General features: G+C 51.4%; 1 protein-coding gene across 4 annotated transcripts in view; it reads right to left on the reverse strand.

Annotated features, from left to right (window-relative positions):
• The window catches only part of UGGT2 (UDP-glucose glycoprotein glucosyltransferase 2), a 413,106-nt gene that overhangs the window by 376,119 nt on the left and 14,011 nt on the right, over window positions 1–22,976 (reverse strand). For all 4 annotated transcript variants that reach the window (XM_039499669.1, XM_039499672.1, XM_039499662.1 and 1 more), the window contains one exon: window positions 21,671–21,787. The gene's annotated coding sequence lies outside the window, so the exon portion shown is untranslated. The remainder of the gene's footprint in view (window positions 1–21,670; window positions 21,788–22,976) is intronic.

The raw sequence follows: 22,976 nt of genomic DNA on the forward strand, positions 1-22,976 counted from the left end.
ACCCTCGCTCCAAGTGCCCTAGCCATAGGAACCCTAACCCTAGCTCCAAGTGCCCTAGCCATAGGAACCCTAACCCTCGCTCCAAGTGCCCTAGCCATAGGAACCCTAACCCTAGCTCCAAGTGCCCTAGCCATAGCAACCCTAACCCTAGGGCAGTAAGCCCTAACCATAGGAACCCTAACCCTAGCTCAGAGTGCCCTAGCCATAGGAACCCTAACCCTAGGGCGGGAAGCCCTAGCCATAGGAAGCCTAACCCTAGCTCCAAGTGCCCTAGCCATAGGAAGCCTAACCCTAGCTCCAAGTGCCCTAGCCATAGGAAGCCTAACCCTCGCTCCAAGTGCCCTAGCCATAGGAAGCCTAACCCTCGCTCCAAGTGCCCTAGCCATAGGAAGCCTAACCCTCGCTCCAAGTGCCCTAGCCATAGGAACCCTAACCCTAGCTCCAAGTGCCCTAGCCATAGGAACCCTAACCCTAGCTCCAAGTGCCCTACCCATAGCAACCCTAACCCTAGCTCAGAGTGCCCTAGCCATAGGAACCCTAACCCTAGCTCAGAGTGCCCTAGCCATAGGAACCCTAACCCTAGCTCCAAGTGCCCTAGCCATAGGAACCCTAACCCTAGGGCGGGAAGCCCTAGCCATAGGAAGCCTAACCCTAGCTCCAAGTGCCCTAGCCATAGGAAGCCTAACCCTAGCTCCAAGTGCCCTAGCCATAGGAAGCCTAACCCTAGCTCCAAGTGCCCTAGCCATAGGAACCCTAACCCTAGCTCCAAGTCCCCTAGCCATAGGAACCCTAACCCTAGGGCGGGAAGCCCTAGCCATAGGAACCCTAACCCTAGGGCGGGAAGCCCTAGCCATAGGAACCCTAACCCTAGCTCCAAGTGCCATAGCCATAGGAACCCTAACCCTAGGGTGGGAAGCCCTAGCCATAGGAACCCTAACCCTAGGGCGGGAAGCCCTAGCCATAGGAACCCTAACCCTAGGGCGGGAAGCCCTAGCCATAGGAACCCTAACCCTATCTCCAAGTGCCCTACCCATAGGAACCCTAACCCTAGCTCCAAGAGCCCTACCCATAGGAACCCCAACCCTAGCTCCAAGTGCCCTACCCATAGGAACCCTAACCCTAGCTCCAAGTGCCCTACCCATAGGAACCCTAACCCTAGGGCAGGAAGCCCTAGCCATAGGAACCCTAACCCTAGCTCCAAGTGCCCTAGCCATAGGAACCCTAAGCCTAGGGCGGCAAGCCCTAGCCATAGGAACCCTAACCCTAGCTCAGAGTGCCCTAGCCATAGGAACCCTAACCCTAGCTCCAAGTGCCCTAGCCACAGGAACCCTAACCCTAGCTCCAAGTGCCCTAGCCATAGGAACCCTAACCCTAGGGCGGGAAGCCCTAGCCATAGGAACCCTAACCCTAGCTCCAAGTGCCCTAGCCATAGGAAGCCTAACCCTAGCTCCAAGTGCCCTAGCCATAGGAACCCTAACCCTAGCTCCAAGTGCCCTAGCCATAGGAACCCTAACCCTAGGGCGGGAAGCCCTAGCCATAGGAACCCTAACCCTAGCTCCAAGGGCCATAGCCATAGGAACCCTAACCCTAGGGCGGGAAGCCCTAGCCATAGGAACCCTAACCCTAGGGCGGGAAGCCCTAGCCATAGGAACCCTAACCCTATCTCCAAGTGCCCTACCCATAGGAACCCTAACCCTATCTCCATGTGCCCTACCCATAGGAACCCTAACCCTATCTCCAAGTGCCCTAGCCATAGGAACCCTAACCCTATCTCCAAGTGCCCTACCCATAGGAACCCTAACCCTAGCTCCAAGTGCCCTAGCCATAGGAACCCTAACCCTAGGGCGGGAAGCCCTAGCCATAGGAACCTAACCCTAGCTCCAAGTTCCTAGCCATAGGAACCCTAACCCTAGGACGGGAAGCCCTAGCCATAGGAACCCTAACCCTAGCTCCAAGTGCCCTAGCCATAGGAAACCTAACCCTAGGGCGGAAGCCTAGCCATAGGAACCCTAACCCTATCTCCAAGTGCCCTAGCCATAGGAACCCTAAGCCTAGGGCGGCAAGCCCTAGCCATAGGAACCCTAACCCTAGCTCAGAGTGCCCTAGCCATAGGAACCCTAACCCTAGCTCCAAGTGCCCTAGCCATAGGAACCCTAACCCTAGCTCCAAGTGCCCTAGCCATAGGAACCCTAACCCTAGGGCGGGAAGCCCTAGCCATAGGAACCCTAACCCTAGCTCCAAGTGCCCTAGCCATAGGAACCCTAACCCTAGCTCCAAGTGCCCTAGCCATAGGAACCCTAACCTAGCTCCAAGTGCCTAGCCCTAGGAACCCTAAATCTAGGGCAGGAAGCCTTAGCCATAGGAACCCTAACCCTAGCTCCAAGTGCCATAGCCATAGGAACCCTAACCCTAGGGCGGGAAGCCCTAGCCATAGGAACCCTAACCCTAGGGCGGGAAGCCCTAGCCATAGGAACCCTAACCCTATCTCCAAGTGCCCTACCCATAGGAACCCTAACCCTATCTCCAAGTGCCCTACCCATAGGAACCCTAACCCTATCTCCAAGTGCCCTACCCATAGGAACCCTAACCCTATCTCCAAGTGCCCTACCCATAGGAACCCTAACCCTAGCTCCAAGTGCCCTACCCATAGGAACCCTAACCCTAGCTCCAAGTGTACTAGCCATAGGAACCCTAACCCTAGGGCGGGAAGGCCTAGCGATAGGAACCTAACCCTAGCTCCAAGTGCCTAGCCATAGGAACCCTAACCCTAGGACAGGAAGCCCTAGCCATAGGAACCTAACCCTATCTCCAAGTGCCTAGCCATAGGAACCCTAACCCTATCTCCAAGTGCCCTAGCCATAGGAACCTAACCCCTAGCTCCAAGTGCCTAGCCATAGGAACCTAACCCTAGCTCCAAGTGCCCTACCCATAGGAACCTAACCCTAGGGCAGGAAGCCCTAGCCATAGGAACCTAACCCTAGCTCCAAGTGCCTAGCCATAGGAACCCTAACCCTAGGGCGGGAAGCCTAGCCATAGGAACCTAACCCTAGCTCCAAGTGCCTAGCCATAGGAATCCTAACCCTAGGGCGGGATGCCTAGCCATAGGAATCCTAACCCTAGGCGGGAAGCCCCTAGCCATAGGAATCCTAACCCTAGGCGGGAAGCCTAGCCATAGGAACCCTAACCCTAGCTCCAAGTGCCTAGCCATAGGATCCCTAACCCTAGCTCCAAGTGCCTAGCCATAGGAACCTAACCCTAGGGCGGGAAGCCCTAGCCATAGGAACCCTAACCCTAGCTCCAAGTGCCCTAGCCATAGGAATCCTAACCCTAGGGCGGGAAGCCCTAGCCATAGGAACCCTAACCCTAGCTCCAAGTGCCCTACCCATAGGAACCCTAACCCTAGCTCCAAGTGTACTAGCCATAGGAACCCTAACCCTAGGGCGGGAAGCCCTAGCCATAGGAACCCTAACCCTAGCTCCAAGTGCCCTAGCCATAGGAACCCTAACCCTAGGGCGGGAAGCCCTAGCCATAGGAACCCTAACCCTAGCTCCAAGTGCCCTAGCCATAGGAATCCTAACCCTAGGGCGGGATGCCCTAGCCATAGGAATCCTAACCCTAGGGCGGGAAGCCCTAGCCATAGGAACCCTAACCCTAGCTCCAAGTGCCCTAGCCATAGGATCCCTAACCCTAGCTCCAAGTGCCCTAGCCATAGGAACCCTAACCCTAGGACGGGAAGCCCTAGCCATAGGAACCCTAACCCTAGCTCCAAGTGCCCTAGCCATAGGAATCCTAACCCTAGGGCGGGAAGCCCTAGCCATAGGAACCCTAACCCTAGCTCCAAGTGCCCTAGCCATAGGAACCCTAACCCTAGCTCCAAGTGCCCTAGCCATAGGAACCCTAACCCTAGCTCCAAGTGCCCTAACCATAGGAACCCTAACCCTAGGGCAGTAAGCCCTAACCATAGGAACCCTAACCCTAGGGTGGGAAGCCCTAGCCATAGGAACCCTAACTTTAGCTCCAAGTGCCCTAGCCATAAGAACCCTAACCCTATGGCGGGAAGCCCTACCCATAGGAACCCTAACCCAAAGGCAGTAAGCGCTAGCCATAGGAACCGTAACCCTAGGGCGGGAAGCCCTAGCCATAGGAACCGTAACCCTAGCTCCAAGTGCCCTAGCCATAGGAACCCTAACACTAGCTCCAAGTGCCCTAGCCATAGGAACCCTAACCCTAGCTCCAAGTGCCCTAGCCATAGGAACAGTAACCCTAGCTCCAAGTGCCCTAGCAGTAGGAACCCTAACCCTAGGGCGGGAAGCCCTAGGCATAGGAACCCTAACCCTAGCTCCAAGTGTCCTAGCCATAGGAACCCTAACCCTAGGGCGGGAAGCCCTAGCCATAGGAACCCTAACCCTAGGGCGGGAAGCCCTACCCATAGGAACCCTAACCCTAGCTCCAAGTGCCCTACCCATAGGAACCCTAACCCTATCTCCATGTGCCCTAGCCATAGGAACCCTAACCCTAGCTCCAAGTGCCCTACCCATAGGAACCCTAACCCTAGCTCCAAGTGCCCTACCCATAGGAACCCTAACCCTAGGACGGGAAGCCCTAGCCATAGGAACCCTAACCCTAGCTCCAAGTGCCCTAGCCATAGGAACCCTAACCCTAGGGCGGGAAGCCCTAGCCATAGGAACCCTAACCCTCGCTCCAAGTGCCCTAGCCATAGGAACCCTAACCCTAGCTCCAAGTGCCCTAGCCATAGGAACCCTAACCCTAGCTCCAAGTGCCCTAGCCATAGGAACCCTAACCCTAGCTCCAAGTGCCCTACCCATAGCAACCCTAACCCTAGCTCCAAGTGCCCTAGCCATAGGAACCCTAACCCTAGGGCGGGAAGCCCTAGCCATAGGAAGCCTAACCCTAGCTCCAAGTGCCCTAGCCACAGGAAGCCTAACCCTAGCTCCAAGTGCCCTAGCCATAGGAAGCCTAACCCTAGCTCCAAGTGCCCTAGCCATAGGAAGCCTAACCCTAGCTCCAAGTGCCCTAGCCATAGGAACCCTAACCCTAGGGCGGGAAGCCCTAGCCATAGGAACCCTAACCCTAGCTCCAAGTGCCATAGCCATAGGAACCCTAACCCTAGGGTGGGAAGCCCTAGCCATAGGAACCCTAACCCTAGGGCGGGAAGCCCTAGCCATAGGAACCCTAACCCTAGGGCGGGAAGCCCTAGCCATAGGAACCCTAACCCTATCTCCAAGTGCCCTACCCATAGGAAGCCTAACCCTAGCTCCAAGAGCCCTACCCATAGGAACCTAACCCTAGCTCCAAGTGCCTACCCATAGGAACCTAACCCTAGCTCCAAGTGCCCTACCCGTTGGAACCCTAATCCTAGGGCAGGAAGCCTAGCCATAGGAACCTAACCCTAGCTCCAAGTGCCCTAGCCATAGGAACCCTAAGCCTAGGGCGGCAAGCCCTAGCCATAGGAACCCTAACCCTAGCTCCAAATGCCCTAGCCATAGGAACCCTAACCCTAGGACGGGAAGCCCTAGCCATAGGAACCCTAACCCTAGCTCCAAGTGCCCTAGCCATAGGAATCCTAACCCTAGGGCGGGATGCCCTAGCCATAGGAACCCTAACCCTAGGGCGGGAAGCCCTAGCCATAGGAAGCCTAACCCTAGCTCCAAGTGCCCTAGCCATAGGAAGCCTAACCCTAGCTCCAAGTGCCCTAGCCATAGGAAGCCTAACCCTAGCTCCAAGTGCCCTAGCCATAGGAAGCCTAACCCTAGCTCCAAGTGCCCTAGGCATAGGAACCCTAACCCTAGGGCGGGAAGCCCTAGCCATAGGAACCCTAACCCTAGCTCCAAGTGCCATAGCCATAGGAACCCTAACCCTAGGGTGGGAAGCCCTAGCCATAGGAACCCTAACCCTAGGGCGGGAAGCCCTAGCCATAGGAACCCTAACCCTATCTCCAAGTGCCCTACCCATAGGAACCCTAACCCTAGCTCCAAGAGCCCTACCCATAGGAACCCTAACCCTAGGTCCAAGTGCCCTACCCATAGGAACCCTAACCCTAGCTCCAAGTGCCCTACCCATAGGAACCCTAACCCTAGGGCAGGAAGCCCTAGCCATAGGAACCCTAACCCTAGCTCCAAGTGCCCTAGCCATAGGAACCCTAAGCCTAGGGCGGCAAGCCCTAGCCATAGGAACCCTAACCCTAGCTCCAAATGCCCTAGCCATAGGAACCCTAACCCTAGGACGGGAAGCCCTAGCCATAGGAACCCTAACCCTAGCTCCAAGTGCCCTAGCCATAGGAACCCTAACCCTAGGGCGGGATGCCCTAGCCATAGGAACCCTAACCCTAGGGCGGGAAGCCCTAGCCATAGGAACCCTAACCCTAGCTCAGAGTGCCCTAGCCATAGGAACCCTAACCCTAGCTCCAAGTGCCTTAGCCATAGGAACCCTAACCCTAGCCCCAAGTGCCCTAGCCATAGGAACCCTAACCCTAGCCCCAAGTGCCCTAGCCATAGGAACCCTAACCCTAGCCCCAAGTGCCCTAGCCATAGGAACCCTAACCCTAGGGCGGGAAGCCCTAGCCATAGGAACCCTAACCCTAACTCCAAGTGCCCTAGCCATAGGAAGCCAAACCCTAGCTCCAAGTGCCCTAACCATAGGAACCCTAACCCTAGGACGGGAAGCCCTAGCCATAGGAACCCTAACCCTAGCTCCTAGTGCCCTAGCCATAGGAATCCTAACCCTAGGGTGGGATGCCCTAGCCATAGGAACCCTAACCCTAGGGCGGGAAGCCCTAGCCATAGGAACCCTAACCCTAGCTCCAAGTGCCCTCCCTATAGCAACCCTAACCCTAGGGCAGTAAGCCCTAACCATAGGAACCCTAACCCTAGCTCAGAGTGCCCTAGCCATAGGAACCCTAACCCTAGCTCCAAGTGCCCTAGCCATAGGAAACCTAACCCTAGCTCCAAGTGCCCTAGCCATAGGAACCCTAACACTAGGGTGGGAAGCCCTAGCCATAGGAACCCTAACCCTAGCTCCAAGTGCCCTAGCCATAGGAAGCCTAACCCTAGCTCCAAGTGCCCTAGCCATAGGAACCCTAACCCTAGCTCCAAATGCCCTAGCCATAGCAACCCTAACCCTAGGGCGGGAAGCCCTAGCCCTAGGAACCCTAACTCTAGGGCAGGAAGCCTTAGCCATAGGAACCCTAACCCTAGCTCAAAGTGCCCTAGCCATAGGAACCATAACCCTAGCTCCAAGTGCCCTAGCCATAGGAACACTAACCCTAGGGCGGGAAGCCCTAGCCATAGGAACCCTAACCCTAGCTCCAAGTGCCCTAGCCATAGGAAGCCTAACCCTATCTCCAAGTGCCCTACCCATAGGAACCCTAACCCTAGCTCCAAGTGCCCTACCCATAGGAACCCTAACCCTAGCTCCAAGTGCCCTACCCATAGGAACCCTAACCCTAGCTCCAAGTGCCCTACCCATAGGAACCCTAACCCTAGGCGGGAAGCCTAGCCATAGGAACCTAACCCTAGCTCCAAGTGCCTAGCCATAGGAACCCTAACCCAAGGGCGGAAGCCTAGCCATAGGAACCTAACCCTAGCTCCAAGTGCTCTAGCCATAGGAACCCTAACCCTAGGGCAGGAAGCCCTAGCCATAGGAACCCTAACCCTAGCTCCAAGTGCCCTAGCCATAGGAACCCTAACCCTAGCTCCAAGTGCCCTAGCCATAGGAACCCTAACCCTAGCTCCAAGTGCCCTAGCCATAGGAACCCTAACCCTAGGGCGGGAAGCCCTAGCCATAGGAACCCTAACCCTAGGGCGGGAAGCCCTAGCCATAGGAACCCTAACCCTAGGGCGGGAAGCCCTAGCCATAGGAACCCTAACCCTAGCTCCAAGTGCCCTAGCCATAGGAACCCTAACCCTAGGGTGGGAAGCCCTAGCCATAGGAACCCTAACCCTAGGGCGGGAAGCCCTAGCCATAGGAACCCTAACCCTATCTCCAAGTGCCCTACCCATAGGAACCCTAACCCTAGCTCCAAGTGCCCTAGCCATAGGAAGCCTAACCCTAGCTCCAAGTGCCCTAGCCATAGGAAGCCTAACCCTAGCTCCAAGTGCCCTAGCCATAGGAAACCTAACCCTAGGGCGGGATGACCTAGCCATAGGAACCCTAACCCTAGCTCCAAGTGCCCTAGCCATAGGAACCCTAACCCTAGGGCGGGATGCCCTAGCCATAGGAATCCTAACCCTAGGGCGGGAAGCCCTAGCCATAGGAACCCTAACCCTAGCTCCAAGTGCCCTAGCCATAGGAACCCTAACCCTAGCTCCAAGTGCCCTAGCCATAGGAACCCTAACCCTAGGACGGGAAGCCCTAGCCATAGGAACCCTAACCCTAGCTCCAAGTGCCCTAGCCATAGGAATCCTAACCCTAGGGCGGGATGCCCTAGCCATAGGAACCCTAACCCTAGGGCGGGAAGCCCTAGCCATAGGAACCTAACCCTAGCTCCAAGTGCCTAGCCATAGGAACCCTAACCCTAGCTCCAAGTGCCTAGCCATAGGAACCTAACCCTAGCTCCAAGTGCCCTACCCATAGGAACCCTAACCCTAGCTCCAAGTGCCCTACCCGTAGAAACCCTAACCCTAGGGCAGGGGGCCCTAACCATAGGAACCCTAACCCTAGCTCCAAGTGCCCTAGCCATAGGAACCCTAACCCTAGCTCCAAGTGCCATAGCCATAGGAACCCTAACCCTAGGGTGGGAAGCCCTAGCCATAGGAACTCTAACCCTAGGGCGGGAAGCCCTAGCCATAGGAACCCTAACCCTATCTCCAAGTGCCCTACCCATAGGAACCCTAACCCTATCTCCAAGTGCCCTAGCCATAGGAACCCTAACCCTATCTCCAAGTGCCCTACCCATAGGAACCCTAACCCTAGCTCCAAGTGCCCTAGCCATAGGAACCCTAACCCTAGGGCGGGAAGCCCTAGCCATAGGAACCCTAACCCTAGCTCCAAGTGCCCTAGCCATAGGAATCCTAACCCTAGGGCGGGATGCCCTAGCCATAGGAATCCTAACCCTAGGGCGGGAAGCCCTAGCCATAGGAACCCTAACCCTAGCTCCAAGTGCCCTAGCCATAGGAACCCTAACCCTAGCTCCAAGTGTCCTAGCCATAGGAACCCTAACCCTAGGACGGGAAGCCCTAGCCATAGGAACCTAACCCTAGCTCCAAGTGCCTAGCCATAGGAATCCTAACCCTAGGGCGGGATGCCTAGCCATAGGAACCCTAACCCTAGGGCGGGAAGCCTAGCCATAGGAACCTAACCCTAGCTCCAAGTGCCTAGCCATAGGAACCTAACCCTAGCTCCAAGTGCCTAGCCATAGGAACCTAACCCTAGCTCCAAGTGCCCTACCCATAGAACCCTAACCCTAGGGCAGTGGCCTAGCCATAGGAACCCTAACCCTAGCTCCAAGTGCCCTAGCCACAGGAAAAGTAACCCTAGCTCCAAGTGCCCTAGCAGTAGGAACCCTAAACCTAGGGCGGGAAGCCCTAGGCATAGGAACCCTAACCCTAGCTCCAAGTGTCCTAGCCATAGGAACCCTAACCCTAGGGCAGGAAGCCCTAGCCATAGGAACCCTAACCCTAGGGCGGGAAGCCCTAGCCATAGGAACCCTAACCCTAGCTCCAAGTGCCCTACCCATAGGAACCCTAACCCTAGCTCCAAGTGCCCTACCCATAGGAACCCTAACCCTAGCTCCAAGTGCCCTACCCATAGGAACCCTAACCCTAGCTCCAAGTGCCCTACCCATAGGAACCCTAACCCTAGCTCCAAGTGTACTAGCCATAGGAACCCTAACCCTAGGGCGGGAAGCCCTAGCCATAGGAACCCTAACCCTAGCTCCAAGTGCCCTAGCCATAGGAACCCTAAGCCTAGGGCGGGAAGCCCTAGCCATAGGAACCCTAACCCTAGGGTGGAAGCCCTACACATAGGAACCCTAACCCTATCTCTAAGTGCCCTACCCTTAGGAACACTAACCCTATGGCAGTAAGCCTAGCCATAGGAACCCTAACCCTAGGGCGGGAAGCCTAGCCATAGGAACCTAACCCTAGCTCCAAGTGCCCTATCCATAGGAACCTAACCCTAGCTTCAAGTGCCTAGCCATAGGAACCTAACCCTAGCTCCAAGTGCCCTAGCCATAGGAACCCTAACCCTAGGGCGGGAAGCCCTAGCCATAGGAACCCTAACCCTATGTCCGCAAGCCCTAGCCATAGGAACCTAACCCTATGGAGGAAGCCCTAGCCATAGGAACCCTAACCCTAGCTCCAAGTGCCGTACCCATAGGAACCGTAACCCTAGGGCAGTAAGCCCTAACTATAGGAACCCTAACCCTAGGGTGGGAAGCCCTAGCCATAGGAGCCCTAACCCTAGCTCCAAGTGTCCTATTCATATGAACCCTAACCCTATGGCGGGAAGCCCTACCCATAGGAACCCTAACCCTAGGGTGGGAAGCCCTAGCCATAGGAACCCTAACCCTAGGGCGGGAAGCCCTAGCCATAGGAACCCTAACCCTAGGGCGGGAAGCCCTAGCCATAGGAACCCTAACCCTATCTCCAAGTGCCCTACCCATAGGAACCCTAACCCTAGCTCCAAGAGCCCTACCCATAGGAACCCTAACCCTAGCTCCAAGTGCCCTACCCATAGGAACCCTAACCCTAGCTCCAAGTGCCCTACCCATAGGAACCCTAACCCTAGGGCAGGAATCCCTAGCCATAGGAACCCTAACCCTAGCTCCAAGTGCCCTAGCCATAGGAACCCTAAGCCTAGGGCGGCAAGCCCTAGCCATAGGAACCCTAACCCTAGCTCCAAATGCCCTAGCCATAGGAACCCTAACCCTAGGACGGGAAGCCCTAGCCATAGGAACCCTAACCCTAGCTCCAAGTGCCCTAGCCATAGGAATCCTAACCCTAGGGCGGGATGCCCTAGCCATAGGAACCCTAACCCTAGGGCGGGAAGCCCTAGCCATAGGAAGCCTAACCCTAGCTCCAAGTGCCCTAGCCATAGGAAGCCTAACCCTAGCTCCAAGTGCCCTAGCCATAGGAAGCCTAACCCTAGCTCCAAGTGCCCTAGCCATAGGAAGCCTAACCCTAGCTCCAAGTGCCCTAGCCATAGGAAGCCTAACCCTAGCTCCAAGTGCCCTAGCCATAGGAACCCTAACCCTAGCTCCAAGTGCCATAGCCATAGGAACCCTAACCCTAGGGTGGGAAGCCCTAGCCATAGGAACCCTAACCCTAGGGCGGGAAGCCCTAGCCATAGGAACCCTAACCCTATCTCCAAGTGCCCTACCCATAGGAACCCTAACCCTAGCTCCAAGAGCCCTACCCATAGGAACCCTAACCCTAGGTCCAAGTGCCCTACCCATAGGAACCCTAACCCTAGCTCCAAGTGCCCTACCCATAGGAACCCTAACCCTAGGGCAGGAAGCCCTAGCCATAGGAACCCTAACCCTAGCTCCAAGTGCCCTAGCCATAGGAACCCTAAGCCTAGGGCGGCAAGCCCTAGCCATAGGAACCCTAACCCTAGCTCCAAGTGCCATAGCCATAGGAACCTAACCCTAACCCTAGGACGGAAGCCCTAGCCATAGGAACCCTAACCCTAGCTCCAAGTGCCCTAGCCATAGGAATCCTAACCCTAGGGCAGGATGCCCTAGCCATAGGAACCCTAACCCTAGGGCGGGAAGCCCTAGCCATAGGAACCCTAACCCTAGCTCAGAGTGCCCTAGCCATAGGAACCCTAACCCTAGCTCCAAGTGCCCTAGCCATAGGAACCCTAACCCTAGCTCCAAGTGCCCTAGCCATAGGAAGCCTAACCCTAGCTCCAAGTGCCCTAGCCATAGGAACCCTAACCCTAGGGCGGGAAGCCCTAGCCATAGGAACCCTAACCCTAGCTCCAAGTGCCCTAGCCATAGGAAGCCTAACCCTAGCTCCAAGTGCCCTAGCCATAGGAACCCTAACCCTAGGACGGGAAGCCCTAGCCATAGGAACCCTAACCCTAGCTCCAAGTGCCCTAGCCATAGGAATCCTAACCCTAGGGTGGGATGCCCTAGCCATAGGAACCCTAACCCTAGGGCGGGAAGCCCTAGCCATAGGAACCCTAACCCTAGCTCCAAGTGCCCTACCCATAGCAACCCTAACCCTAGGGCAGTAAGCCCTAACCATAGGAACCCTAACCCTAGCTCAGAGTGCCCTAGCCATAGGAACCCTAACCCTAGCTCCAAGTGCCCTAGCCATAGGAACCCTAACCCTAGCTCCAAGTGCCCTAGCCATAGGAACCCTAACCCTAGGGTGGGAAGCCCTAGCCATAGGAACCCTAACCCTAGCTCCAAGTGCCCTAGCCATAGGAAGCCTAACCCTAGCTCCAAATGCCCTAGCCATAGGAAGCCTAACCCTAGCTCCAAATGCCCTAGCCATAGCAACCCTAACCCTAGGGCGGGAAGCCCTAGCCCTAGGAACCCTAACTCTAGGGCAGGAAGCCTTAGCCATAGGAACCCTAACCCTAGCTCAAAGTGCCCTAGCCATAGGAACCCTAACCCTAGCTCCAAGTGCCCTAGCCATAGGAACCCTAACCCTAGGGCGGGAAGCCCTAGCCATAGGAAGCCTAACCCTAGCTCCAAGTGCCCTAGCCATAGGAAGCCTAACCCTATCTCCAAGTGCCCTACCCATAGGAACCCTAACCCTAGCTCCAAGTGCCCTACCCATAGGAACCCTAACCCTAGCTCCAAGTGCCCTACCCATAGGAACCCTAACCCTAGCTCCAAGTGCCCTACCCATAGGAACCCTAACCCTAGGGCGGGAAGCCCTAGCCATAGGAACCCTAACCCTAGCTCCAAGTGCCCTAGCCATAGGAACCCTAACCCTAGGGCGGGAAGCCCTAGCCATAGGAACCCTAACCCTAGCTCCAAGTGCCCTAGCCATAGGAAGCCTAACCCTAGCTCCAAGTGCCCTAGCCATAGGAACCCTAACCCTAGCTCCAACTGCCCTACCCATAGGAACCCTAACCCAAAGGCAGTAAGCCCTAGCCATAGGAACCCTAACCCTAGGGCGGGAAGCCCTAGCCATAGGAACCCTAACCCTAGGGCGGGAAGCCCTAGCCATAGGAACCCTAACCCTAGCTCCAAGTGCCATAGCCATAGGAACCCTAACCCTAGGGTGGGAAGCCCTAGCCATAGGAACCCTAACCCTAGGGCGGGAAGCCCTAGCCATAGGAACCCTAACCCTATCTCCAAGTGCCCTACCCATAGGAACCCTAACCCTAGCTCCAAGTGCCCTAGCCATAGGAACCCTAACCCTAGCTCCAAGTGCCCTACCCATAGGAACCCTAACCCTAGCTCCAAGTGACCTAGCCATAGGAACCCTAACCCTAGATCAAAGAGCACTAGCCATAGGAACCCTAACCCTAGCTCCAAGTGCCCTAGCCATAGGAATCCTAACCCTAGGGCGGGATGCCCTAGCCATAGGAATCCTAACCCTAGGGCGGGAAGCCCTAGCCATAGGAACCCTAACCCTAGCTCCAAGTGCCCTAGCCATAGGAACCCTAACCCTAGCTCCAAGTGCCCTAGCCATAGGAACCCTAACCCTAGGACGGGAAGCCCTAGCCATAGGAACCCTAACCCTAGCTCCAAGTGCCCTAGCCATAGGAATCCTAACCCTAGGGCGGGATGCCCTAGCCATAGGAACCCTAACCCTAGGGCGGGAAGCCCTAGCCATAGGAACCCTAACCCTAGCTCCAAGTGCCCTAGCCATAGGAACCCTAACCCTAGCTCCAAGTGCCCTAGCCATAGGAACCCTAACCCTAGCTCCAAGTGCCCTACCCATAGCAACCCTAACCCTAGGGCAGTAAGCCCTAACCATAGGAACCCTAACCCTAGCTCCAAGTGCCCTAGCCATAGGAACAGTAACCCTAGCTCCAAGTGCCCTAGCAGTAGGAACCCTAACCCTAGGGCGGGAAGCCCTAGGCATAGGAACCCTAACCCTAGCTCCAAGTGTCCTAGCCATAGGAACCCTAACCCTAGGGCGGGAAGCCCTAGCCATAGGAACCCTAACCCTAGGGCGGGAAGCCCTAGCCATAGGAACCCTAACCCTAGCTCCAAGTGCCCTACCCATAGGAACCCTAACCCTAGGGCGGGAAGCCCTAGCCATAGGAACCCTAACCCTAGCTCCAAGTGCCCTACCCATAGGAACCCTAACCCTAGCTCCAAGTGCCCTACCCATAGGAACCCTAACCCTAGCTCCAAGTGTACTAGCCATAGGAACCCTAACCCTAGGGCGGGAAGCCCTAGCCATAGGAACCGTAACCCTAGCTCCAAGTGCTCTACCCATAGGAACCCTAACCCTAGGGCGGGAAGGCCTAGCCATAGGAACCCTAACCCTAGGGCGGGAAGCCCTACCCATAGGAACCCTAACCCTATCTCTAAGTGCCCTACCCATAGGAACCCTAACCCTATGGCAGTAAGCCCTAGCCATAGGAACCCTAACCCTAGGGCGGGAAGCCCTAGCCATAGGAACCCTAACCCTAGCTCCAAGTGCCCTATCCATAGGAACCCTAACCCTAGCTTCAAGTGCCCTAGCCATAGGAACCCTAACCCTAGCTCCAAGTGCCCTAGCCATAGGAACCCTAACCCTAGGGCGGGAAGCCCTAGCCATAGGAACCCTAACCCTATGGAGCGAAGCCCTAGCCATAGGAACCCTAACCCTATGGAGGGAAGCCCTAGCCATAGGAACCCTAACCCTAGCTCCAAGTGCCGTACCCATAGGAACCGTAACCCTAGGGCAGTAAGCCCTAACTATAGGAACCCTAACCCTAGGGTGGGAAGCCCTAGCCATAGGAGCCCTAACCCTAGCTCCAAGTGTCCTATTCATATGAACCCTAACCCTATGGCGGGAAGCCCTACCCATAGGAACCCTAACCCTAGGGCAGTAAGCCCTAACCATAGGAACCCTAACCCTAGGGCAGTAAGCCCTAGCCATAGGCACCCTAACCCTAGCTCCAAGTGCCCTACCAATGGGAACCCTAACCCTAGGTCGTGAAGCCCTAGCCATAGGAACCCTAGCCCTAGCTCCAAGTGCCCTAGCCATAGGAACCCTAACCCGAGCTCCAAGTGCCCTAGCCATAGGAACCCCAACCCTAGCTCCAAGTGCCCTACCCATAGGAACCCTAACCCTAGGGCGGGAAGCCCTAGCCGTAGGAACCCTAACCCTAGTTCCAAGTGCCCTACCCATAGGAACCCTAACCCTAGCTCCAAATGCCCTACCCATAGCAACCATAACCCTAGGGCGGGAAGCCCGACCCATATGAACCCAAACTCTAGGGAAGGAAGCCCTACACACAGGAACCCTAAGCCTAACTCCAAGTGCCCTACGCATAGCAACTCTAACCCGAGCGCCAAGGGAACCTGCCGTAGGGTGAGGGTTCTTATGGGTAGTGCTTCCCGCCCTATAGTTAGGGTTGCTATAGGTAGGGCACTTGGTGCTAGGCATTAGGGTTAGTATGGGTAGGGCTTCCCGCCCTAGGGTTAGGGTTCCTATGGGTAGGGCACTTGGAACTAGGGTTAGGGTTCCTATGGGTAGCACTTCCCTCCCTAGTGTTAGGGTTCCTATGGGTAGTGCTTCCTGCACTAGAGTTAGGGTTGCTATAGGGAGGGCACTTGGAGCTAGGATTAGGGTTCCTAGGGGTAGGGCACTTGGAGCTAGGCATTAGGGTTCCTATGGGTAGGTCTTCCCTCCCTAGGGTTAGGGTTGGTATGGGTAGGGCACTCGGAACTAGGGTTATGGTTCCTATGGCTAGGGCTTCCCTCCGCAGGGTTAGGGTTGCTATGGGTAGGGTTTCCCGCCCTACGTTTAGGGTTGCTACGTGTAGGGCACCTGGAGCTAGGGTTAGGGTTGTTATGGGTAGGGCTTCCCACCCTGGGGTTAGGGTTGCTATGGGTAGGGCACCTGGAGCTAGGGTTAGGGTTCCTACGGGTAGGGTACTAGGAGCTAGGGTTAGGGTTCCTATGGGTAGGGCTTCCTGCCGTAGTGTTAGGGTTCCCAGGGGTAGGGCACTTGGAACTAGGGTTAGGGTTTGTATGGGAAGGGCTTCCCGCCCTAGGGTTAGTGATGCTGGTAATACTGTCCACAGTAGGGACAGAAGAGAGAGGGATCTGAAAAGGATTGAAAGTTTTTGTTTTATACTAAATAAAGGAATTCCATTACCTTTTAACTGTATAGCATGCCTTTTTGTGTTCCTCATTTTAGGTCTTGGCGTCTCATTGTGTTCCCTATTTGAGCTGTGGTAGGTTGAGAGTTATGTACACAACCACCATTGCCATATAATCATCTAATTAATATTTCACAGACATACCACCTTTTAAATTTATTTCAGCCACAATGTTTTCAGAGCTCATTTGTCTAATCGACTGATACTTTTGCCAACTCACAAATTGTTGTGTGTTTTTTTAAACCCCAACATTTGGAATTATCTGATTTTGTGAGAATCTTGCTTTTATTTAAAGAAAAATTCTGACCATGACAATTGTGGGGAAAACTGTGTAAATACATATTCTACAGATTCCAAAACCCGATAGCAAATAGAAAGAAACTAAAATATATTGTTTGTTTCCAAGTCAATCTTGTGATTTTCTGGAGTCTAATTCGTGATTTGTTAACACTTTGGGTTAGCAATAGTGCATCTGTGTACAAGAATTAGTTGTAATTGTCTATCTGGACTACTCTCTCTCTATTTTTTTTGTTATCTGTTTGATAGGTTTTAGTACTCACATAAAAACACTTAAATGCTGTCAAGCAGAAAAAGATTTTGTGTTTCTGTCTCAGCTGTCCTGGGGTGGGTCTCTATTATTCAATATTTATATTGCAGTAGCACCCAGAGGCCACAATCAAGATCAGACAACACTGTGAAGGAAGCTGTACAAATAAATTAAAAAATGCAGTCTCTGCCCCAAACTTCCTCCAACTTAGGGGCCTGATCTAGTGAACAATTATGCACATGCTTAGCTTTAAGTAGTCCATACTTTCCAACATTCTGAGAATGAAAACTAATGGATTATAGATTTGTATATATCTGCATACATTTACTTGGATATATTTAATAGCTCCATACCAGAATACCGAGATGGTGGTTGGGGATGGAGTGGGAAGAGATAGACTCTAGCACTTTATTCTGTCCCCCTTTGTACTCAGATCAGAATGGGGGATAAGTGGAAGATAGCCTTTAGAATTAGGTTTGCACACTTTGAATATCTGGTAATGCCCTTTGGACTCATCAGTGCCACTGCCACTTTCCACCACCTTGTCAAAGACGTGTTTGCAGATATCCTAGACCAGGGGGTGGTGGCATATCTTGACAATATTTTAATCTACTCCAGTGATCAAGCAAGCCACAACCATAATGCCCTTGAAGCTCTTATACAATTGCACCAGCACAGGTAGCATGCAAAACTGGAAAAGTGACAGATGACTGATCAGATATGCAAATGTTTGGGGTTCATCCTGTCATCTGATGAACTGTGGATGAATTCTCAAAGTATCAGCAATTTGGGATTGGACAGAATCCAGAGCATTCGAGACATCCAAAAATTCATGGGGTTTGCCAACTTTTACAGAAGATTTATTCCAAATTTCTCAGAGGTTGCAGCTCCAATAACTGCCATCCTCTGTAAACCTGCAAGATTTCACTGGCCTGCAGAGGCCTATCAAGACTTTGAATGTGTGAATATAGCTTTCATGTCTGCCCCAGCGATGGTCCACCTCGATCCTGACTAACCCGTGATCCTTGAGGCTGATGGCTCTGATGTCACCATCATGGTAGTACTACCCCAAAGAATGGGGCCCCGTGTGTGTATTTGTCACAAAAACCTTACTCCAGCCAAACAATTATGAAATAGACAAGGAGTTACTTGCTATCAAGGCTGGATTTGAGACAAGGTAACACAATGTTGAGAGGGCCAAACACCCCGTCATAGTCTCAATAGACCATAAGAATCTAGACTACCTATGATCTACCAAGGCACTAAACCAGGGTCAGTTATACTGGGCCCTAGTCTTTTTAAGATTCAATTTCACACTCACATACCATCCATGCAACAAGTACAGCAACACCGTTCATGGAAAGGGGAATATTATATAGAACCCGCTAAACCCTGAAGAATCGCCACCTGACGTATTAAAACCACATTTCATTTATGGATCTGTAGCCCTAAACTTTCTTAGCATATGACCAGCAGCCCTTCCAATTTTTTTTTAAACTAGTAACCTCATCCAAGGAGGGTCTCCCAAGTACTACCTTAGGGCTAGTCTACACTTACCAGCCGGGTCGACGCGGTGAGTTCGACTTCTCGGAGTTCGAACTATCGCGTCTAATCTGGACGCGATAGTTCGAACTCCGGAAGCGCGGCAGTCGACTCCGGTACTCCACCACTGCAAACGGCGGTGGCGGAGTCGACCTTGGAGCCGCGGACTTCGATTCCGCGGCGTCTGGACGGGTGAGTAGTTCGAACTAGGGTACTTTGAATTCAGCTACGCTATTCACGTAGCTGAACTTGCGTACCCTAGTTCGACCCCCGCCCTTAGTGTAGACCTGCCCTTACAGCACTGTTTCTGGGTCAGTGACCACCTTTATGTCAACAGCCACCTACATGTCCCCAGTGCTCCTCTAAGAAGAGGTTCTCTGCATACATCATGACACATTGTCACTTTGGACAATTCAAGACTTTGCATGCTGTGGCACACTTATTCTGGTGGCCACAAAAGTGGCATGATGTCCCATCCTGCGGCAACTGTGCTAGAAAAAAAAACCCACTCCTGAGCAGACCTTGTGGCCTCCAAATGCCATCCAAGACCCTTTTCCAGCACTGGTTGCAATAGCTCTCGACTTTATAGTGGAACTACCCAAATCTGAAGGCCACTCACCAAAATAGCCCATTTTATACCAGGCACAAATCTCCTGAGTGTGAAAACTACCACCCGCCTTCTCTTTTCACATCTTCTGCCTCGATGGCCTTCCTAACTATCTTGCTAGAAACTGTGTCTCACAGGTCATATCCAGGTTCTGGAAGGAGGTGTACTACCTGCTGGATATCCAGCACCGAGCATCCACGGCCCATCACCCCCCCGCCTCCCAGATAGATGGTCAATCAGAACCAGGTGCTCAAACAATACCTGCAGCAGCAGATCTACTCTATCCATGACAAATTGCCAACAAAAATCCATTCACTCAGAATACAGTATATAGTTATTATTCAAAAACAAGAAGATCCCTCAAGTAATTAGCATAACAGCCTTACAGAGATGCCTCAAAACTATAGCAAATACAGTCCAAAATAAGAAATCTAAGTCTTGTTGGTTTTGTTATAACAAATTTCCCATCTCTTATGTTGCATACAGAATTACCTACGTCTTACAAAACAGAGGGAGGACTGTAGGATCATGATCACTCAACCTTTAAAAATAAAAATGAGAGACACTTCACATCTTCAAATAAACTTGATTTTTCTTTTCAGTATTATTGTAATATCATTCTGTTCCCAATTTTCTAAGTGGCTCTCTCATGCCATGTGCAAAGGCTAAAAGCAGAGAGACTGATAAAGTATAATTCCATCTCCAATCCCAATAAGAACTTGTCTACACTTAGAAATTGCACCAGCTTAACTTAAATTGTTTTAGTTAAACCAGTGCAACTTTTATGTGTGGACTCCGTTATATCAGTTTAAAACTGGTTATATTGGTTCATCATGTATCTGCACATGTACTGACATAAGATAAACCAATATATACCAGGTTTAAACTGACATAAGTGTGTCTACTCACAAAATTGTGCTGGTTTAACTAAATTGGTGTAAAATCACACCTTTAGTTAAATTGGTACAACTCTGTATATAGACTATACTTTACTGATGTCCAAAGGTTTCAGTCAGGAATTCCTTTTACAACTATATTGTAGCTTTAACAATATGACTCAGAATTATCCTTTGTTGTAACCAAGACTTTGTGTAACTCATGTAACAAAACAAAGCACATTTTGCATCACGTGAAATAGGATATGATCCACTGAACCATGATCTACCATAACAGCTTTACTCAGCCTTTACTCAGGCCTTCTTCCATCAAATTCTCATTGTAGTAATATTATTCGCAACTGATTAAGTAAGAAAAGCTTTTGAGTTAAATATTTCCTCCTAAAAATTGTTGGGCACATTTCCTGAATTTGAAATAAAATACTTATTGCAGGGACTATCATTGGATGAATGGGCCTTTATTTATACTGAGTATAATTAAGGTCAACTTATAAGTATTTTTCAATAATGCAAATATATTAATAATTTCTATCCTTTTCAATTAATCTAGCTATATACAATTTTAATTTTTTTATGTTTTACACACTGCTAATTATAATCCATAATGGAGACTCAATGTTAAAAAATAGCTACACATGAAAGAAAGAGCAAGAAAGTGCAGCCATGAGCTATTACACATGTAATGAAAATGGATTTATTGCTCCAGTCTCATATTTCCTTCTATTATTAAACCATTAAGAAGATCCCTTAAGTTCAATCCAAATAGGGAAAGACACACACACTATCCAGTGCAAAAATATGTTAAAGGAATATTCTGAAAATTAAGCTCACAAAAGGTAAGGAAATTGGGTCATGATTCACATAGCTCATCCTATTCACACATATACATGGTAGTATGATGTATTAGGTCTATGTTATAAAATATCTGCCTTAATATATACATGAAATTTGGCAGAATCATTGTCATTATGGTAATTATAATTTTGCAATTCCTGATTTGTGCATATTGCATTTGCAGGATTTTTTGCATTTTGCATTTCCTTGTTTTAAACACAACATAAAACAAACAAACAGGGAGTAAGTTCACATTTAAATAAAAGAACGGTGTAGTGCCCTGTATCAACAGGAGATGTAGCATTCAAATATGCATTTATTTGTAGCTTTGCACCTGTGTATTTAAGTGATTGCATATAATTGAGAATCCACATATTGCAGATAATTAGACTTACAGAAACACACTACCTTTAGAATATAATAATGTGGATAAACCTCTGGGGGAAATGCAAATGTTATTACAAAATGACAATGTAATTCGCTGAGGAGTGTCTCATATCTATGTGATAGATAGTGGTATCTCTGTCATCAGAGTTTGGTTGCTGCTGTCTGTTAAGATGGTTAAAAGCAGGATTTTTCTTCTGCATAGTAAAGTTTCAAAGCAGTATTAAGTCAATGTTCAGTTGTAAACTTTTGAAAAGTACAACCATAATGTTTTGTTCAGAGTTACGATCTTTTCAGAGCTACGAACAACCTCCATTCCTGAGGTGTTCGTAACTCTGAGGTTTAACTGCATATGCAGTTAGAGTTCAGAATCAGTTCTAGGGCACACCCAGCAAATTGCAACATGCTCTAGAAATGATGCACATGTGGCTGAGTTGTAGATCTCAAGTAGGGGAGTCAATAAACTAAGTTGTACATGTTGTCTCATTTCTAATATTTTTTCTACTTTGCAGAAAACAAAACAGAAGACTCTTGGAACTAACTTTTATTTTTAGGGCATGTAGGAAGCTCCCTCCCACTTTGACACAATGTTGTTGAAAGATAGCTCTCACCTACCCTTTGCTGAGAGAAAAAGGAAGTGGGTACACAGTCTAAGATCCTGTCCTCTTCACTTCCTTGTCCCAGGCCATTTCCTTCACCTCTATCCAGCATCTTTCCAGTTCCAGTATTTCCCTTTTGGACATAAAGGATTTACATATTCTTTGAAGGTTATCTGTTTACCTCTCCAGCCAAACTAAACCTCCTTGCCTCAAGGTGCCTATGGTACAAACTGTCTACATTGACAAGAACAGTATAGTCAAGCCCCAATTCTGTCAGGCTAAGGGTTCATTCCACTTCCCTCACTTTTTGCTAAGACCTGGTGGCAAAATCCAAACAAACATCCAAATAAACCAAACTTCTTCCCAAGTCTCTTTGATTCACAGATTATCCATAGTAAATCCATCTGTATCATTGTTCCCAAAATTTCCCTTCCTTCTGTCTGGGTTTCAGTGACTGGGCTTCCCTTCAGATTCAAGGCCAACAGATCCTATTCCTTTCCCCTTTATAAAAGATAAACGCTATGTATATACTACAGGTATTTTTCTGCCACACTTTCCTGTGGTCACCTACATTCTGAGCTCTTCTGCAGATTACAGTTCTCTGCATGCTCCAGTACGGAGTTGAAATCAGGAACCAAGAAGTGCTGGAGGCAGAGGCCTGTCTTAAAGAGCTAGTATATCCTGTTACAGGGTGTCATAATTCACCAGCTCTTTGATTCAATTTGGTAGAAAATTCTACCGCAGCATCAGCTCTAACCTGACCATTTTGAGGCCAGTGATTTTTGTGTGGGGATTTTGTAGGTGGAGGCCAAAATTGAGTTTCTAGTTAAAAGTCAGGCTTTGTCTACACTTGTGGCAGCATGTAGGGTACACGTAGTTACACGCTGCAGTGAAAGATGCTGGCAAGGGAGGCAGCGGAGAAAACCTCTGGCAGGGGGGAACTGCTTTCCCCAGTGCCTCCCTCCACCAGAGCCTGCAGCCAGGAAAGGCTCCTGCAACTCCCTGTTCCCAGAGTTTTCACTGCAGCAGGGAAAGGCTTCAGCGGGGCCGGGGAAGCAATGAGACACAACACAGCTAAAAATAGGAGCTTAGAAGTGGGAGACACTGCTTGGGCATGTAGAAACCCATGGTTCTGCAATGTCTTTACTTTACTCATCTAAACAGTGCCTCATCATCTACACTGCTACTTATACCTGTGCTAGCTGGGCATGCAGTGTCTTTACACGCCACCACAGATGTGGAGCTACCCTCAATTGCAACCTGAACTCAGGGCTGGATTAACTCTCTTGTGGGCCCAGGGCTATTAGATTTTGTGGGGCCCC

Source organism: Mauremys reevesii, linkage group 1, assembly GCF_016161935.1.
Source record: "Mauremys reevesii isolate NIE-2019 linkage group 1, ASM1616193v1, whole genome shotgun sequence".
Classification (NCBI taxonomy): Eukaryota; Metazoa; Chordata; order Testudines; family Geoemydidae; genus Mauremys; species Mauremys reevesii.